This window comes from Canis aureus, chromosome 21 (genome assembly GCF_053574225.1).
Source record: "Canis aureus isolate CA01 chromosome 21, VMU_Caureus_v.1.0, whole genome shotgun sequence".
NCBI lineage: Eukaryota > Metazoa > Chordata > Mammalia > Carnivora > Canidae > Canis > Canis aureus.
This window is the reverse complement of record NC_135631.1, coordinates 2,097,698-2,112,338: the sequence shown is the minus strand read 5'-3', so window position 1 is coordinate 2,112,338 and position 14,641 is coordinate 2,097,698. Positions and strand designations below refer to the sequence as shown.

At 46.8% G+C, this 14,641-nt stretch overlaps 1 long non-coding RNA gene across 3 annotated transcripts in view; it reads right to left on the bottom strand.

Moving 5' to 3' along the window:
• The window catches only part of LOC144292191 (uncharacterized), a 76,719-nt gene that overhangs the window by 61,599 nt on the left and 479 nt on the right, over nt 1-14,641 (bottom strand). For all 3 annotated transcript variants that reach the window (XR_013359665.1, XR_013359663.1, XR_013359664.1), the window contains exon 2: nt 13,923-14,027. This is a non-coding gene — a long non-coding RNA (uncharacterized LOC144292191). The remainder of the gene's footprint in view (nt 1-13,922; nt 14,028-14,641) is intronic.

Here is a 14,641-nt window from a genome sequence, read left to right as displayed (position 1 = left end):
TAAAATATAGTCTAATATATAATCGATAATATTTGGTCTCTTATAGTTAAGAAAAGACATCCTTACCTAAAATTAAAAGATAAAAAGTCCACTCATAGGCCTAAAGGAAGAACAGATGTGAGAGTAGTTTGCCAGCTGCAATTGCTATATAGATGCAGCATGGACAACACTCAAAGCATATCCCTCTGCTTTTGCCCCAGGTGCACACTCTTGTTCAGCTTCTATGGTATAGTCATGAGTCTCCAAAGTTTTAGGATCAACATCTATCTGATCCAGGTGTTCTTTGCAACTGTGAACCTACAGTTATAGTTCCTGGGCTTTTTTTTAAGACTTTATTTATTTATTTATTTATTTATTTGAGAGGGTGAGAGAGCATAAGTGGGGGGAAGGTGAGGGACAGAGGGAGAGGGAGAAGGAGACTCCCTGCTGAGCAGGGAGCCCAATGCAGAATTTGATCCCAAGACCCTGGAATTGTGACCTGAGGTCAAGGCAGACACTTAACTAACTGAGCCACCCACGTGCCCCTCCTGGGCTTTTTGGCCACCAAAACGCTGGGTCATAGGCCCACCCAATGGCCTCCCTGCCACTGTCAAGGATCTGCACTCTGGCCTGTGTGATGATACCCCTGGATGAGCATGTCCCCCATTCCTGCTCCTGTCCGGGTCCCTAGTGCTTGCTTCGGCAGCACATATACTATCCTGATCCCTTCCCAGACCCAGCCCCTAACCTGGCCAAAGCCAGCTACTTAGCTAGGTAATAAAGACCCAAGGCTCCTCTAAACCTTTCCCAGCACCCTGTCATCACCTTCTTTTCCTTCCAGGTCACTTATTTCTCCATATCATAATGGCTGCATTAGGAAAGAGCTGTGTGACTAGCTCCATGAACTCCATCCTCATGTACACCGGAGAGCCATATCCCACAAGAATGCAGCAAGTGCGGTGTGGGGTAAGAGTCCTGGGATGGGACAATCAGGCCCTAGAGTCAGAAGGCTTCCAGTCAGAAAAAGCACAAAGGTAAATCAATTCTTTTTTTAAGGCAAGAAAGGAGGACAAAAACATACAACAATTAATACGAATTAAAGACAAAAAAGTAAGATGTTTCAATGATTCCAACTATATCAGTCACCAAAATAAATGTAAACAGGTTAAACCCACCAAGTTAAGAGACAGAGATATTCCAAGTTAATTTTATTTACCACTCCATGCTTTTCAGAGACCTATCTAAAATGTTAGCACAGGGATCCCTGGGTGGCTCAGCGGTTTAGCGCCTGCCTTTGGCCCAGGGCGTGATCCTAGAGTCCCCAGATCAAGTCCCACATCAGGCTCCCTGCATGGAGCCTAATTCTCCCTCTGCCTGTGTCTCTGCCTCTGTGTGTATGCGTGTCTCTCATGAATAAATAATAAAATAAAATAAATCTTTAAAAAAATAATAAAATAAAATGTTAGCACATGAAAATACAAACAAATGGAAAAATATACCAAGCAAATATTAACCAGAAGAAGTTAGGTAGCTATCCTGATAGGAGTCAAAGTACACTTTAAGGCCAAAGACAATACAATGGTTAAGAACATGGCTCTGGGGGCGGCTGGGAGGCTCAGTCAGTTAAGTGTCTGACTCTAGAGCTCAGCTCAAGTCTTGATCTCAGGGTTGTGAGTTCAAACCCCTGGGCTTGGAGACTACTTTTAGAAAAAAGAAAATTTAATATAACTTGATTTTTTTTAAGTTGATTTTTTTAAAAATTGAAGGGGCGCCTGGGTGGCTCAGTGGTTGAGTGTCTGCCTTTGACTCAGGTCATGATCCCGGGGTCTGGGGATCAAGTCCCACATCAGGCTCCCTGCATGGAGCCTGCTTCTCCCTCTGCCTGTGTCTCTGCCTCTCTCTCTCTGTGTCTCTCATGAATAAATGGGTAAAATCTTCAGAAAATAAAAATAAAATAAAAAATAAAAATAATTTTAAATTCCAGAGGCACCTGGGTGGCTCAGTGAGTTAAGTATCTACCTTCTGCTTGGGTCATGATTTCAGGGTTCTGGGATTGAGCAAGCCCCCCGAATCCACCCACCCCCATCAGGTACCTGCTCAGTGGGGCGTCTGTTTCTCCCTCTGCCTCTGCCCCTCCCTCCCCACTTATCCTTTCTCTCTCTCTCAAATAAATAAAATATTAAAAAAAAAATTCCAGAGGGTTCCTGGGTGGCTCAGTCAGTTAAGCATCTGCCTTTGGCTCAGGTCTTGTGGGATCAAGCCCCTACTGAGGAGGGAGCCTGCTTCTCCCCGCCTCTGCCTTTTCCCCAACTTGTGCACTCATGCTCTCTCTCTCTCTCTCTCCCTCTGTGTGTGTGTGTGTTTCTCTCTCAAATAAATAAATAAAATCTTTTTAAAAATCCCAATGGAGGGCAGCCCTGGTGGTGCAGCGGTTTAGCGCCACCGTCAGCCCAGGGCGTGATCCTGGAGACCCTGGATCGAGTCCCGCGTTGGGCTCCCTGCATGGAGCCTGCTTCTCCCTCTGCCTGTGTCTCTGCCTCTCTCTCTGTCTCTATGAATAAATAAATAAAATCTTAAAAAAAAATCCCAATGGATAGTTTCCAAAAACTGGCAAGCAAATTGTCAAATGTGTATAGAAGTGCTATGGGTCAGTCACATGTAACTAATAAAAAAATCTTTTAAGATTTTATTTCTGAGAGACAGAGAGAGAGCACAAGCAGGGGAGTGGAAAAGGGAGAGGGAGAAGTAGACTCCACTCTGAGTGCAGAGCTCAACATGGGGCTCAATCCCAGGACCCTGAGATCTTGATCCAAGCCAAAGTCAGACATTCAACCTACTGAGCCACCCAGGTGCCATAATTCTTTTCTCTATTTTAAAAGTAGGTTCCACACCCAGTCTGGAGTCCATCACAGGGCTTGAACTCACAACCCTGAGATCAAGACCTAAGCTGAGATCAAGAGTTGGACACTTAACAGACTGAGCCACCCAGGCACCCCTAAGCAGTTTTTTTTTAAAAGAATGAATGGGGGACGCCTGAGTGGCTCAGCAGTTAAGTGCCTGACTTCAGCCCAGGGCGTGATCCTGGATCCCAGGATTGAGTCCCACATCAGGCTCCCTGCATGGAGCCTGCTTCTCCCTCTGCCTATGTCTCTGCCTCTCTCTCTGTGTGTCTTTCATGAATTAATGAATAAAATATTAAAAAAAAGAAAAGAATGAAGTAGAAGGATTTGCCCTACCAGAAATCAAGACATATTATAAATTCTTATTATAAAATTGTAGTAATTAAGACAGTGGATGATGGAGCAGGAAAAAACAAATTGCCCAATGGGAAAGAATAAGAAGCTCAGAAACAGACCCACAGAAGAAAGCTGCAGAGGAAGCATTGCAGATGATTGGATAAAACATGGACCGTTCAATAAATAGTATCAGGACATCTACTCACCCATATGCGAAATAAGTAAAATGCAATTCATATTTCAATCTTAAACAAAAATTAATTCCTGCTGAAGTGGAAAGGATTTCTTAAGACATAAAAAAGGGCTAACCAAAACAGGAACATTGATAAATTTTTCTGCTTTGAGTTTTTTTCAGTTCTGGCCATCTGTTTCACTATAAATAATGTGAAAAGAGTAAAAGAAGGTATTTGCAAGGATTTGTATCCAGCATTTATAACGAACTTCTGGAAATCAATTAGAAAAAGGATTTCTATTTCCATTAAAATAACAAAATAACACTGAAGATAAGCTCAAAAAAGTATAAAGTATTTTAAAATATCCTTAAAAACATCAAAGAGCTGGAATAAGATTAAAGGAAAACTGGGCCAACCGTCTAAGGGAAATCAGGAACCCAGAGAGAGTAAGGATCAAAACAAACACTATACAGAATGGAGGAAGTTGTGTGCATGCTCTTTGACCTTGGAATCAACTATGCAGCACAGTACTAGGGGTCCCGGACAGCACTGATCTACAAGGAAAGAAAGAGATATAAGAAATGTAAAAGAGAAGTGTTTAAAATGTCGTTATTTAGAGAGAATATGATCATCTACCTAAATAAACCAATAAAATTAACAAACAATTAAAACTGGGAAGAGAGTTCAGCAAGGATGCTGGATAAAAAATCAAATTACCAGAAGATCAATAGAAATAACCTAGAAGCAATAATCCAGAGAAATAATCTAGAAAACCTTTGAAAATTAAGATACCATTCTGAACAATGCCAAAAGCTAGGTATCACTAGGGAATTGACATAGGACACCTGAGACTTTCATGAGGAGAATTTTTAAAACTCTTTTTAAGATCATGAAGATTATTTTAGTAAGTGGAGAGAGATCCCACACTCTTGTTTAAATGACATAATGTGGGAGCACCTGAGTGGCTCAGATGGTTGAGCATCTGACTTTTGGTTTCGGCTCAGGTCATGATCTCTGGGTTATATCATCAAGCCCCATGTCAGGCCCCAGGTTCAGCATGAACTCTGTTTCTCTCCCTCTCCCTCTGCCCCTCCCCTGTTCTCTCTCTCTCTCAAATAAATAAATCTTTAAAAATAAAAAATAAATGACATAATGTGATAAAGATGCCCATCATCCCCAAGTTAACTTCTAGAAATTCAATGGACTCTAATCAGAATTTCGGTTTGTACTCTAAAATGTGTATAGAAGAGAAAAGACCATAATTGCTAAGTGAATTTTGAAACAGGAAAGCAAGAAGGAGAGACTCACTATACCACCTATTAATACATAGAAGAAAGCTGTACTATGTGAATTGCCTTCTTGATGCAAGAACCAAGCAGAAATGAAGAGAGGGCTTAGAGACAGAGACAGAGAAAGAGAAAGAAGAGACAAAGATATATGGCAAGGATATCAATCTGATGATATTGAAAAGGACTTCTGGGGACACCTGGGTGGCTCAGCAGTTGAGTGTCTGCCTGCAGCTCAGGGTGTGATGCCAGGATCCAGGATCGAGTCCCGCATCAGGCTTCCTGCATGGAGCCTGCTTCTCCCTCTGCCTGTGTCTCTGCCTCTCTCTCTTTCTCTCTGTGTCTCTCATGAATAAATAAATAAAATCTTAAAAAAAAAAAAAGAAAAAGAAAAGGACTTCTGTTTATTAAAGGGCACAATGGGGGATCCCTGGGTGGCTCAGCGGTTTAGTGCCTGCCTTTGGCCCAGGGTGCAATCCTGGAGTCCCGGGATCAAGTCCCACATCGGGCTCCCAGCATGGAAGCCTGCTTCTCCCTCCTCCTGTGTCTCTGCCTCTCTCTCTATGTCTATCATAAATAAATAAATAAATCTTTAAAAAAAAAGGGGGGGGCACAATGGACAAATTTAAAAGACAAATGACAGATTTGGAGAAGGCATTTTCAACATTTAACATTGACAAATGGGATCCCTGGGTGGCGCAGCGGTTTAGCGCCTGCCTTTGGCCCAGGGCGCGATCCTGGAGACCCGGAATCGAATCCCACGTCGGGCTCCCGGTGCATGGAGCCTGCTTCTCCCTCTGCTTATGTCTCTGCTTCTCTCTCTCTCTGTGTGTGACTATCATAAATAAATAAAAATTAAAAAAGTTTTAACATTGACAAAGTTCTAATATTAAAAATATTAAGGGGGAGCCTCAGTGGCTCAGTAGGCTGAGCATCCGGCTCTTGATTTCGGCTTAGGTCATGATCTTGGGGTGTGGCATCAAGCCCTGTGATGGGCTCCAAGCCCAGTAGGAAGTCTGCTTTGGATTCTCTCTCTCTCCCTTCCCACTGCCTCTCCCTCCTACTCACGTGCCTGCTCATTCTCTCACGCACTCTCACTCTCTCACTCTCGCTCTAAAATAGAGGAATAAACCTTTTTTTATAAAAGATTATTGGGACGCCTGGGTGGCTCAGAGGTTGAGTGTCTGCCTTCAGTTTAGGGTGTGATCCTGGGGTTTCAGGATCGAGTCTCACATCGAGCTGCCGGCAGGAAGCCTGCTTCTCCCTCTGCCTGTGTCTCTGCCTCTCTCTCTCTCTCTGTGTCTCTCACAAATAAAAAAATAAAATCTTTTAAAAAAATGTAGAGAAAAAGTGACTAGGTAGTTGCTTAGGTAAGAGGATCAGAATGACCAGGCAGGTCTCCCCAGTAAAGATTAAAGGTAAACAGTAAGTCTGAAGGCCTTCATGAGAATGCAAAGGAACAGGTACACAATAAGAATGGAGGAAAGTTGGGACTGATCATGCAGGGATTTGCAAGGAGGTCAGATTTTATTCTAGCATGATGAGAGGTCACTGTGTGGTTTTAAGCAGAATGTGAAGTGATCAGGACGCCTGGGTGGCTCAGCGGTTAAGCGACTGCCTACCGCCCAGGGCCTGATCCTGGAATCCCAGGATTGAGTCCCACATCAGTCTCTCCGCCTGGAGCCTGCTTCTCTCTCTGCTGTGTCTCTGCCTGTCTCTCTCTCTGTATGTCTCTCGTGAATAAATAAATAAAATCTTAAAAAAAAAAAAAAAAAGTGTGGGCAGCCCCGGTGGCTCAGCAGTTTAGTACCGCCTTCAGTCCAGGGCGTGATCCTAGAGACGCAGGATCCAGTCCCACATCGGGCTCCCTGCATGGAGCCTGCTTCTCCCTCTGCCTGTGTCTCTGCCTCTCTGTGCGTGTGTCTCTCATGAATAAATAAATAAAATCTTTTAAAAAATGAAGTGATCTGAGTTATGGCTTTAAAGATCATTTTGGGGTTGGGGGAGGAGGGAATGGGGGATCTAGGAGGGAATGAAGGAGGGCACTTGTGATGAGCACCAGGCAACGTATTCAGTCACTATATCGTACACTTGAAACTAACAACACTGTATGTTAACCAACTGGAATTAAAAACTTTAAAAAAAGTAATTTAAAACATTAAAGATCATTTTGGCTTCCTCGTGGAGAACAAGCCAGGGACAAAGGGCCAGACACAAGACCAGAAATGGGAAGACGAGACCAGAAGATACTGCAATTGTACCAGCAAAGATGAGAAGGGCTGGAGTGGACTGGCAGGTGGTGGTTAGAGAGAGATCCAGAGAGAGCCTGACTCTGAACATGTTTCAAAGAGTGTCCAAATTCATACCCTGGTTGTAGGAAAATAAGAGAACAGGAGGCATCATCAAGAAGATACTTGAGCCTGAGCAACTGGGTGGTGGTTACAACTGCCACATGCCAGGATGGAGAAATGTGGGAGAGGAGCAGGCCTGGAGACAGAAATGATGAGTTCCTTGACCGTCTAAAATTTGAAAGGCCTTTTAAACAGCCTAATGAAGATTTTGAACAGGAAGCTGGACATGTAGTTTGGTGCTCTGGGGAAAGACTGGTCAGGAAGTTGTTCACAGTCACACAGCAAATGCAAAATTGAGACCAGAACCCAGGCTCCCTGGTTCCAAAACCATTTGCTTCCCACTTTCCTTTCAGCCAAGGTCAGTGCAAGCATTTGGCCCTGTAGGGAATGTGAAAAGAGGGAGCACTGGTAGCAGGCAGAGTTAGAGCACTCGGCAGCCCCAATGACCTCACCAAGGTGTTCCTCTTCCCCACAGGCAGAGTGGTCTGAGCATGAAAATGACCTTGACTGACACAGGCAGGATCCTGGTGGGCCCAATAGCTGAGTTCTACCCCTGCCTGCTTTTCTTCATCTATAGACAGGACCCTGTAGCTGCCTGTGTCATCACTGTCCTCCTGCCAGACACTCTGGGCCAGCCACTGCTCAACACACTATGGGACCTGGGGAGAAGACAGAAAAAGGCCAGACTGAGGGGAGAGGTCAGCTGGGGTCATTTACCTGGACTCTGGTAGAGCCAAGGCCAGAATCCAGGCCTCTTGCCTGCTGAGCCTCCTGGCTCCTGTTCTCACAGGCTGAGTCCCCTAGAATCCTTCCTGGGACTCTCGGCTCTTGGAAACAGTTGGGTGGTTTGGACATAAAGTGGGACAGCTGAGCACAGACACCTAAAAAGAATCCCCCAGTGCTACTCCCAAGCCTTGCTTCTCCTTTCCCCATAGGTAAAAAGAGAAATTGGGGCAGAAGCAGCAGGAACAGCAGATGGTCTCACTCCAGGCCTCCTGAGGACTGAGAAGAGGTAAAAAGCGGAGAAAGGAGCCCCTGCATCTCATGGATATGGATGCCAAGAGGAGGGCTGGAAAAATGACAGCAGGGGAGGACAGGAGGGACCTATCTCACTGTGATTCCAGAGAAGCACCCGACCTAGGAATCCCTCCCTCCTAGCCAAACCCACCTAAGTCCATTTCATTCAAAAAACTATGCCTAGGGGCACCTGGGGGGCTCAGCCGGTTAAGTAGCCACCTCTTGGTTTGGCTCAGGTAGTGTCTCAGGGTCCTGGGAGCAAGCCCCAAGACGGGCTCTGTGCTCAACGAGGAGTCTGCTTCTCTCCTTCTCTCCTTCTCCCTCTCCCTTTGCCCCTCCCCACTCACTGAGTGCTCGCTCACTCTCTCGTTCTCTCTCTCTCTCAACAAAATAAATAAATAAATCTTTTTTTTTTTTTTTAAAGTAACTATGCCCAACTTCTCCCATTGTTCCTCTCTGGTCCATCCGCAGTGGCCACTCCACATCAGCCCACTGACGCCTCCAAACAATCATGCAGTGACCATCCATCATCTATGCAGGAAATCCAATGGAATCTACCACAACTAAAACATGAGCTTAGCAAGGTTGTGGGATCTATATCAACACTTTTAAAGAATTGCTCTTTTTTTTTTTTTTTTTAGTTTTCCCTTTTTTTTTTTTAATTGGAGTTCAATTTGCCAACAGATAGCATAACACCCAGTGCTCATCCCATCAAGTGCCCCCTTCAGTACCCGTCACCCAGTCACCCCCACCCCCCACCCACCTCCCTTTCCACCACCCCTAGTTCATTTCCCAGAGTTAGGAGTCTTCATGGTCTGTCTCCCTCTCTGATATTTCCCACTCATTTTTTCTCTTTTCCCCTTTATTCCCTTTCACTATTTTTTATATTCTCCAAATGAATATGTTTGTCTTTTTCCGATTGACTTATTTCACTCTGCATAATACCCTCCAGTTCCATCCACGTCGAAGCAAATGGTGGGTATTTGTCATTTCTAATGGCTGAGGAATATTCCACTGTATACATAGACCACATCTTCTTGATCCGTTCATCTTTTGATGGACACCGAGGCTCCTTCCACAGTTCTATACACTAGCAATGAACAACTGGAAATTGACATTTAAAAAACAGTATCATTGGGGATCCCTGGATGGCTCAGCAGTTTAGTGCCTGCCTTCGGGCCAGGGCATGATCCCGGGATCCGGGATTGAGTCCCACATCAGGCTCCCTGCATGCAGTCTGCTTCTCCCTCTGCCATGTCTCTGCCTGTCTCTCTCTTGTGTCTCTCATGAATAAATAAATCCTTTTTTTAAAAAATACACAAAATACATGGAGAAAGTAAAAAAGGTCAGTTGTCAGAGGTCTGGAAGGAGCAAGAAGGGATGAGGTGGACCACAGGGGGTCCTGTTGTAGAGCAGGAAAACTATTCTGTATGATATGATGTCATGACACATATCAAAATGCTCTGTAATTCATAAGGCAAGTATTATTATTATCCTCAGGAAGAATTACTATTACCCTTGAGGAAGGTAAGACACAGCTAATAAGTAATGGAGCCTACACTTGAACCCAGGTAGTTGACTTGGCAGTAGAATTCATGCACACACACACGCACACACACACACACACACCATACTCCCAACTTCCTCTCCATTTCTCTCTGCTCCCCGCCGGGCTTTTCTTAGTTACAGTGAAAAACCATAGGCATCTGCTCACCCCCCAACTTCCACGGGCCCATCAGTCTTCCCTGGAAGTGGGAGAAGGAGCCTATCAGGAGGCTGTGAAACTCCCTCCCTCCTTGTTTCTCCTCTGGAAACAAGGGAGAAGAGAGGAAGGGGGAGTTGACCAGGGAGGCAGCAAGTCTCTGCTCTCCTAGCCAGGCCCTGGCTGCAGCAGCAGTGTGCATCCTCACACTGTTCAGGAAGTCCAGCTAACCTAGGCTTTACTGCCAGACCCCTCAGCTCTTCTGTGATCTGGCTCCAGTCAGCCCTGAGCTAGCAGGGATGAGGCCCAGGAAGGCAAAAACACAGCCAGGGGAGTCAATGAGATCTGGTCTCACCCTCCTACCCTCGTGCCCTCTCTCCCCCTCAGCCCCTGCTGAGGCACTGATGTCAATGGGGACAACACGTGAAAGACAGATGGAGGATTGCATGACCTGCGGTCCAGATCACACTGAGGATTCCTGGTCCTGGTACCAGTTCTGAGCCTGGTTGGGTGGGGGCAGGGGGCAGTAGAGGTGATGGGGAGTCTGGCAATGGCTGCAGAGAGCAAGTTGGGATGCAAGACTGTGGCTGCCCAGTCGGGAAAGCGCACCTGCCAATCCAAAGCCTGCTCCAGCCCCTTCCTGGGTTAACAGAACTCTACCCTGGCCCAAGGAGCCTGGCTCCATGTGCGTCCAAAAACAAGTACACATGGTCCCAGCCCCAAGAAAGGGAGGAAGAAGGAGGGCTCCGCACCAGGCTCTGCAGGGGTGGGGCAGACATGCCCCCGCAGGATTCACTCCCAGATACCTGTTCTGATCCCTTTGAGCCAAATGTGTTTCTAGATCCACCCTATTCCCTCCCAGGGCTTTTCCTTAGCCTTGGCCCTGCCTTCCAACTTCTGACCGCACCCCCTTGTCCTATCAGCCCCGCCTTCAGAGCCCCCTGAGAACCTGGGCCTGGTTTGATCCTAAGGTTCCATCACCTGGTCCCACTTCTGCTGGGATTGCGGGTACCTACCCGGCCATCTCCTTCAGATTCTCCACTTGCTTCACCTCCCCTGTTACTCAGATGACTGGCTCGGGACTAGCCTCACCCAAAGGAGACACATGATGGCCTCTGCCCGGACCAGTCCCGCCCCCAGGCTCCAGCCCCTGGCCCTCTCCGGTCTGAACTGCCTCCCAGCCCAGCCTACATCTCCACCAAGGACAGGGTTTCTGTCCATTGTCTCAGTAAACTCCTGGAGTTCCTATAAGACAAGGCCCACGACCCTCATTTCATAGGCCAGGCCAGTAATGTCCCGTCCAGCACACTGCCACTGCCTCGGGCGGCCTCTGCACCTCTTCTCCCAGGACCATCAATGTGGCTCTCTGTCCCGCCAGATAGCCCACCATTCCAGAAAGATTTTGAGCCACTGACCTCCAGTCCCAGGCTAGAAAAGTATTTGATTTGTTCTAGGAACAGCAAGGCCAGTATGACTGGAGCAGAGTAGTGGGGAGGCAGTAGTAGAAAATGAGGTGGAGGGGGGAGAAGAGGCTGACCACATGGGACCTTGTAGGTCATTAGAAGACCTGGAACTTTACTCTGAGAAATATGTAGAGTTGTTAGAACATTTTGAACAGAGGAAGGACATGATTTTACTTATGTATCAAAAGGAACTTTCTGAATGCTGTGCTGAGAACAGACGGTGGAGGAGTCCGGGTAGAAACAAGAATGCCAGTATGGAGGCAGTAATCCAGGTAAGAGATGACACTGGCCAAGACCAGAGTGGCAACACCCTGGATAGAGTTAAGGAAGAGACAACAAGATTGCCTAATAAATTTGTTTTGGGATTACGAGAGAAAGAATGGAATCAAGGGGACACCTGGTGGGGGCTCAGTGGTTGAACGTCGCCTTCCGCTCAGGTCATGATCCCATGATCCCATGGTCCTGGGATCAAGTCCCACATCAGGCTCTCCATGGGGAGCCTGCTTCTCCCTCTGCCTCTGTCTCTGCCTCTCTGTGTCTCTCATGAATAAATAATAAAATCTTAAAAAAAAAAAAAAAAGAAGAAGAAAATAATAGAATCAAGGCTGACCACAAGAATTTGGGCCTGTGAGCTACTAGAAGGAGAGGGTTGCCATCAACTGAGATGGGCAATGCTCCAAAGAGGTCAGGTTTGGGGTTTGAGATGAGTCATGTCTGAGATGATTCTAGATTTCCCAGTTGGAGCTGGCAAGCAGCAGTAACGACAGGGACAATAATCATAGCTCCAGTCATCATGTTCAAACTGAGCCCAGCACCTTCCAGACACTTCACATATCTGAACTCATTTAATCTGCATGAGAGCCTGATGAGGTAGAGCTATTGTCACCCCCATTTTACAGATGAGAAAACACTGGGTATACAAGGCTGGTATTCAGAAGAGAGGCTGGGCTGGAGACAAATGTGAGATTCATCAGTGCATGGGCGGCATGAATTCACCTGGGAGTGGGTGTGAAGGTCCGAGGACTGAGCCCAGACACTCCAAAGTTTAGAGTAGGGAGATGAGGAATGTCAGCAAAGGGAAATGAGGACAAAAGCCAGAGAGAGAGGAGGAGAACCAAGAGGGGGGTGTCCTCAGAGAATAAGCACAGAAAGTATTTCTAGAAGGAGGAAGTAATGAAGAGAAACCACTTCCATAAACTGTCAACTGAGATTATAATACAAAGAGACTATCTGGGTGTGAGTACCAGCTACTGGATGGCTGTGTAGCCCTCAGCAAGTCACACAGCCTCAGCTTCCACATCTATAAAATGGTACCTTTCACCCTGTGACTGGCCCTTGTCCCCAGCCTCATCCCAGGACCACCTGCTGAGTCAGGCCTACAACTCTACCACCCCACCATCTCTTGGCCTCTGCCCCTGCCTCTGCTTCCCACCTCCCGTCACTTACCTGACTAGAACGTTTTAGTTCATACTCTATTTTTTTTTTGCCTCGAAAGGGTTCCCTCGCCTTGGACCAAGATTGTGTTGGGGGAGGAGGATTTTAATGTAAACACTGTGCGGTGCACTCCTCACCAGGCAATATGTGTAATCACTCCCCTGCGGCCCTGGCCGTCCTTTGACTCTGGCTCTGGCCCAAAAACCAAGTGGGTTGCAGAAGCAGCTGGGACAGGGAAACTGTCACCTGCTAACCATATAGAACCCAAACTCCTGGAAACAGCTCTGAAGAGGAAGTCTGAGAGCCATGAATGGGAAGTGGGATCAGGGCTTGGAGATGAGGTTCAAAGTACAGGATCTAGAGGTGGGAGCCTGTATACTTGGGGCCAGAGGCCTCATAGTAGGCTCAGGAATGAGGCCCGTTGACTGAGGAACGGAGGCTGGGCCTGGGATTGGGAACCAGGAAACCCCACCCAGGGCTATGGGCGGCCATCACACTGACCCCTGCCAGGAGAGCCCAGGTGGCATTCTTCAGATCCTCTGGGAACCAAAAAGGATCTGGGAAAGGGGCAGGGAACGGACTAAGTTTCAACCATCTAGGGCTGAGTCACGGATATTTGAGGGAAGCCAGGCACACACTAAGGAAAGTAGGGCGAGGGGTCCTGGGATGAGGAGTGTCCAGAAAAGCTTGGAGCCAGGGAAAGGGGCCCTTGATGGGGACAGGAGTCCAGGTCTGAAGGGTAGAGAGAAGGCCTGGTATTATCACGTGTGGGAGCTGGAGGGCTTCCACACAAGCTTGTGCACTGTGACTCAAGTATGCTCCTCGGATGCCAGTCCTAAGAGATGCTCAGGTAAAAAAAAAAAAAAATCTGTCAGGGCACCTGGGTGGCTCCGTCGGTTAAGCCACCGACTTTTGGGTTCAGCTCAAGTTATGATCCCACAGTCGTGGGATCAAGCCCCACGCATTTGGCTCTGTGCTCAGTATAGAATCTGCTTCAGATTCTCTCTTTGCCCCTCCTCACTCGTGTTGTCTCTCTCTCAAATAAATAAATAAATAAAATCCTTACCAAAAATTCTGGTGGTGAAATAAGTTTGGGAAATCTGCATGTTTTCTCTGTCTCTCAGAGATCCTTAGTGCATATTTGCCATTTAAAGGTTCTGATAGGTTCCTGCAGTAAAGAAAGCCTAATTTCCTGTTTTCTCGTGGAGGCCTTTTTTCTTATAATTTACACCTACTAATGTCTTGCAAAATAGACTTTGAGGAATACTAGGCTAGACTCACCTCCTGTTTTACTTCTGAAAAACCAAAGCTCGGAGAAGAGGAGTGATCTGGTGAAGGTCTCTGAGCCAGGAGAATCAGAACTGAGTCAAACCCCAGGTGTCCCATCTGCAAAGAACATCAGAGCTGAAAGAGTCCTTTGGGACCATCTAGTCCATCTTTACCTCTATCCCCGTCCCATTTATAGATGGGTAAACTGAGGCTGGGAGAGAGACCATGATTCCTTTCCTCCCACAAGATTCTAGACTGGGCCCCCAACCTGACTCAGTCAGGTGCCCTGACATCCTACAGAAGCCCCGGAACCAGATCATCCTCTTCAGCCTGCCCTATACCCTCCCCAATGAGGCCAGCTTCCATTGACCATCCCTGTGCTTTTCTTCACCTTTTTTTCTTATTCCCAGGAAATTCCTGAACTCTGGGTACACCCTATCTCCTAACTAGATCATCCTATCTTCTCAACTTGCTCATCAACCCCACGGCTTCTGGGCTTTGGTTTCTTTTGTGCCCTGCCTGGTGTTTTTAGCACAGTGCTGGGCCTAGACTCTAGACTGTTCCCTTAGGATGGGTCTGAATTATCAACCTGGAGGAAGTACGGCATACTATATAGACCGTACTGTGTGGTTTTTAGAGTGACTATTGTTTAAAACTCCGGAAGCCTATCCCTGGAATGTAGGTCAAGGGAGCAAAGGCTCCCCTATAAGAAGGGCTGCGCTGGGCCTGGG